This window comes from Suricata suricatta, chromosome 10 (genome assembly GCF_006229205.1).
Source record: "Suricata suricatta isolate VVHF042 chromosome 10, meerkat_22Aug2017_6uvM2_HiC, whole genome shotgun sequence".
NCBI classification, from domain to species: domain Eukaryota; kingdom Metazoa; phylum Chordata; class Mammalia; order Carnivora; family Herpestidae; genus Suricata; species Suricata suricatta.
The window spans coordinates 24,614,294-24,619,912 of NC_043709.1; the positions used below are offsets into that span (position 1 = coordinate 24,614,294).

The 5,619-nt window shown below is 41.3% G+C and overlaps 1 protein-coding gene across 7 annotated transcripts in view; it reads left to right on the forward strand.

Moving 5' to 3' along the window:
• NR2C1 (nuclear receptor subfamily 2 group C member 1) overlaps positions 1-5,619 on the forward strand; it is a 52,694-nt gene that overhangs the window by 503 nt on the left and 46,572 nt on the right. Inside the window, exon 1 of one of the 7 annotated variants that reach the window (XM_029953612.1) lies at positions 2,274-2,380. The exons of the other annotated variants lie outside the window; for them this stretch is intronic. The gene's annotated coding sequence lies outside the window, so the exon portion shown is untranslated. Of the gene's footprint in view, positions 1-2,273; positions 2,381-5,619 lie in introns of those variants that run through there. 7 annotated transcript variants of the gene reach the window in all.

Consider the following 5,619-nt stretch of genomic DNA (forward strand, 5'->3'; position numbering starts at 1 on the left):
GCAGCGCGGCGGCAGGCTGCTTGGGCCGGGCTGGGGGCGCGCAGAGGGGCCGACGTCCGGGGCCCCGAGAGAGGCTGAGGCAGTAGCAGGGTCCAGGTGCGGGGCGGGAGCGCGGAGCCCGGAGCGGGGTCGGGGAGCGAAAGGCAAGTCCGCCGGCGGCTCGGCGCGCACCGCAGCCTCTCCCGTGGCGCCTCCTGCGGCGCCTCTGACCTTTCACCTACAGGAAAAGCTTCCGTCTCGGCGCCGCTGCCGCCGCCGCTTCCCCCGTCGCGGAGAGCCACGCGGCGCCGCGGGGTCCGGGGGGGTCTCACCGGGGACTCGAGCGTCCGCAAGCCGAGGTCTCCATTGCCTTCTCCGCTTAGTAATTCTGGTGCCTACACGGGACGGGCCACGGGCTGCTCAGCTTTCACGACAGATGGAGCGAGAGCAGCCGCTGCCTTTGGTCTCGTATATTTTGAGAAAAACGGGACGATCCGGGGTCCTCACTGCCCTAGGCATGTCAAAACTTCCAACAGTTCTTTTGTTACGAACCCCTGCCTCCGACTCCGCACGTATCGTTTTATGATTACAATTACAAATGTTGCCAAGTTGTCTCAACCTTGTTGCCAAGTTGTCTCATAACCTTCACTAAGCAGGTCGGCCTGGTTAAAAATAAATAAATAAATGGAAAGGAAAAGCAAAGGGACTGGACCTTTCCTTTCGGGTTTTTGTTCCTCGGATTTTGACGTTTTTGAATAATCAATGTCTGTTGTATGGTTGGTTGGTTGGTACACGGTGCCTGTTTTAAAATTTTGCTTATATGTCCTAGTGATAGGTCCAAAAAGTATGAATCTGTTCTTATAAAAAAGGTGGATCGCATATAAATGTAACGAATTTCATTTTTTTGTAGGATCATTTCAGTCTTCTGGAAGGGTTTTGAGGGAGACACAAATCAAAGGCAACATTCCCAAGATATGGTACCGTTGGTGTTTCTGTCACACACAGAGAATAATTCCTGCCCTTGGGGAATAGAAATTACCAAAGAAGCAGCATAAAGAATTGATGATTTAAATATCGTTAACCTTTTTTTCCCCCCTGATTCATAGTACCCTCTGCAATCTGGAAATCTTTTATGAAAGCCCTGGAAAAATGCATCTTTACATAAAGTTTGCATATGATGTCAGAAGTTAGTAAAAGTTGTTAGTAAATTGTAGTTAAGAGCTTTAGCTTCAAAATAGATGCTGGGCCCATCTCAAATTTTTAAAAATTTCAACCAAGTCTGAAAGGCCACGTGGAATTTAAGTGAAAGAAGAGGAGTTTGGAATGGTATATTGAGGAATAAAGAACATCCTAATTTGACTTGAGGAGAGACCCCTCTTGGGAAGATGGGCGATAAAGTGGGAAGATGAGGAAGTCAGACTATTAAGAAATTCCCTGTATGTCCACAGTGGCAGGCATGTTTCAGAGGCCTGACACTGAAGAAAAAATAGGACCGAAGCTTCATCCTTTGGCGACTGATGACATGTTGATGGTTCTGAAGCAGGAGAATAAGGATGTTTCGGTTCTGTAAGCTTTGAGATATTTAATATTGCTGCTTGTCAGAGGTGCTGACCTGCAGATGGCTTATGCCTCATTGGCACTTCAGATCTAAACGAAGATGGTTCTTGTCCAGTAAGGGCTTTTCATGTACACAAAGTCATATAAAATATGTGTTCAGGAAACCCAACAGCAACTTTTTACCTTAAGGCTACGGGAAGTTTTATGACTCCCCTTGAAATTCAGCATATACTGTCATTTGTGGTGCGGGTGAATGTGAATTTGTGTTTTCTGGTCAGAGAAACCTTAACTTCCAAAAATTTTCAAAGATCTCTCCGATGCATTATTTTCTATTTAACTTAAAAAGAAAGTCTGACCTTCCCCCTTCGTAAATGGCTCACAACACAAAGTTTGCTTTGGACGGCAGTGGCCTACATTCAGTTGATGGTAGTGGGGCTGGTGGGGAAAGAATGAACTGTTTCTGATGTGGTCAAAGAGCACAGGCTTAAAATTATGAGTCGGAATGGAAGAAGGATAGCATCGTTCATATTTCGCTTTCTTCTGCAGGGAAGATAAGTAGAAGCGAGATCATGGTGAATTGGGGGGGAAATCAGGGCCAAAAATGTAAGACTGTTTGTCTTTTTTGTTAATTAGCCCTAGAGTAGTAAAGACCGTATCCTCAAGCTTCTTGTTTTGTCCCTCAAGCTGGTGCCTAACTTTGATTTCTCTTCCATAGGGATTTTCCAGAGACTCCCTCTCTAGTGTGGTGGTTCTGAGCTCCTCTTGCTCATGTATTGAGCACTTTGTTCATTCAGCTAACTTTGAAGAAATACTTCTTACCTTTGAAGAACCCTGTTAACCATTGGTATAGATATTTTCACTGACATTGAATTTGTACAACTTTTTGAAGAAGATTGTATTGAATCTATTTCATTTGTGAGGAAACAGCATCACAGTGACTGACATGTAGTAATACATTTAATAAGTAGTAAAAATGGGATTAGAGCTCTGATTTATTGACTTGAGGTCTAGAACACTCTACTACCTGTATAAACTGCCTCCATGTCTCTTTATCCCTTCTTCCTAGTTCACTTCATAGCATTCAGTGCATGGTAATTTTTTAAAATCTGTTTTCTCACTAAAATATAAGTTCTCTGGGACAGACATCTTTTCAGTCTTGTTCACTGTTGAGTCCTAAAGTCTCACAGTGCCTGGTAAATGTATTTCAGTAAATACTTTCTGAAGTTAGATGTGAATACTAGGCACTGTTAAATACTAGTGGTATATTGAAAAAATTAATTCATTGGAAACCGTAGTTTTTCTTTTTTTAAGTTTATTTATTCGGGGGGGAGGGGGTCAGAGAGAATCCCAAGGAGTCTCTGCACTGTCGATGTGGAGCCCAATGTGGGGCTCGAACTCAACCTGTGAGATCATGATCTGAGCCAAAATCAAGGAAAACTACAGTTCTTTTCCTTACAAGTCTATTAGACATGGGTCACTTATGCACCTAAGGACAGGGTGCTGTAGAAGATAAATGGGCACAAGATACAGTGAGCTAAAAATGAAAGAATGCTTACTTTCTGATTACAACCATAGATACCGATTCAAAAAGCAGAAAGATGAAAATAAGTAGCCTATAAATCTCACCTAGAAAAGTTGCATAACATATTAAATGTTTATTTTTAGTCCTTGTGTGTTTTTGCTTAGTTAAAATTAGTTGTAAATAAAATTTTGTTTCTTAATGTAAGTTTTTTAAATGTTTATTTGTTTTTGATAGAGAGAGAGTGCAAGCAGGGGAGGGGCAGAGAGAGAAGGAGACAGAATCTAAAGCCCAGTTCCAGGGTCTGAGCTGTCAGCACAGAGCCCGACGTAGGGTTTGAACTCACAGACTATGAGATCATGACCTGAGATGAAATGGGACACTTGACAGACTGAGCCACCCAGGCACACCTTCATTTCTTGATCTTTGATTTTAGCTTGTCATTAGTGTTTTCTCTGTCATTAAATATTTTCCTCATACATTATTTTAATGAAAACATTTTTCTGTGCAAATCTTTGTCCTTTGTCTTTGCTAAGATGTCACCTTTTCAAAAAGGCCATCTCTGACCTCTTATTAAAAATTGCAATTCTTTAAAAAAAAAATGGGGGGGGGGCAGGTTGTGCCTGGCTAGCTCAGTCTGTGGAGTATCTGGCGTAGGCTCAGATCATGATCTCATGGTTCCTGAGTTTGAGCCCTGCAATAGGCTCTGTGCTGACAGCTCAGAGCTTGGAGCCTGCTTTAAAATTTTTGCAGTTCTTTCCCTCTCCCCAACCATTTTCTGTACACTAGTCCCTGCTCTGCTTTTCTCCATTCCACTTTTCACCACTTGTTTGTTTAACCTCACCAAAATATAAACTTCACAAAGGGAAATGTGTTTTAATACTCTTTGCTGTATCCTTAACACTTAGAAAAATGCCTGGCCTGTAATAAGCACTCAACAAGTATTTGTTGAGTAGAAGAATAGTGATTGAATTATTGGGTTAATGAACATGAACATTTTTAAGGCTCTTAGTACATATTGGAAATTACTAAGGTATAACAATTTAGACTTCCATCAACAATATGTGAAGAATGTTTTTGGAGTTGAATTTAGTCTTAGAAAAGAAGCATACATTGATCTAGTGATTTCATGGTCATGGTAGAGAAGCCATTAGCAAAGACATGGAAGCATGAAACAGCATGATAAACTCAAGGACTTACAAGTAGTGTGTATGGCTAGCATACAAGGTTTATCAAATGACCTCAAATACTTAAAAATAAAGGGAGGGCTTTGAATATTAAGAGGTGAAATTATATTAAATATATATGTTAGAGCAGTCGGGAAACAAAATATTAAATCTGCAATTAGGTGAGTATTACTGGACTTTGAGACTCATTTGGTTTTAGTTTGGATTGTCTTAATGGACACTGAAGTCATCCATGTTGGCAGGAAAGGGAATACTCAGTATCAAAATCTTCAATGAATAGTATCGGAGCAGAAGCTAATGAATGACAGTAATAAAGTCATTAGATGGGCATTGAGGAGGGCACTTGCTGGGATGAGCACTGGGTGTTGTATGGGAACCAATCTGACAATAAATTATATTTTTTAAAAAAACTATAGTATAGCTGACTTAAGTGAATCTGAATTAAATGAATATAGCTGACTTAAATTAGGAAGCATTTTGGGGTTCCTGGGTGGCTCAGTAAGTAGGTTAAGTGTCTGACTTTGGCTTAGATCATCATCTTGCAGCTCGTGAGAGCCCTGTGGCTCTGTGCTGACAGCTCAGAGTCTGGAGCCTGCTTCAGATTCTGTGTCTCCCTCTCTCTCTGCCCCACACCCACTTGTGCACACACGCTCTATTTCATTGTCTCAAAAACATTAAAAATAAATTAAAAAAATTTTTTAATGTATGCTTATTTTTGAGAGAGGAAGAGAGAGACTGTGAGAGCCAGGGAGGAGCAGAGAGAGAGAGAGAGAGAATGAATGTGAAACAGGATCCAGGCTCTGAACTGTCAGCACACAGCCAGATGTGGGGCTCAAATTCTCAAATCACCAGATCATGACCTGAGCTGAAGTTGGATGCCCAACCGACTGAACCACCCAGGAGCCAGAAGAAAAAAAAATTTTTTTTTTTAATTAGGAATCATTTTTAGTGTGGGAGAAAATAAGCAGCCTTGTTCAGAGGCCTGTAACATTAGCACTGTCCTTGAGCTGTATATGTATATGTATAAATACAAGATACATAGTTTCATGCTTGTTTGCCTATTTTAGAATATTGTCTTCATCAAGAATAATGATTCCTGGGATGCCTGGGTGGCTCAGTCAGTTGAGCATCTGACTTTGGCTCAGGTCATGATCTCACGGTTCATGGGTTCAAGCCCTGCATCAGGCTCTGTGCTGACTGCTCGCTTAGAGCCTGGAGCCTGCTTCAGATTCTGTCTCTTTCTCTCTCTGCCCCTCCCCTGTTCACTCTCTGTCTCTCAAAAATAAATAAATGTAAAAAAAAATTTTAAATAAAAAAAGAATAATGATTCCTTTTAAATTTAATTTTCTTTAGAAAACATTCAAGACTATCTCTCAC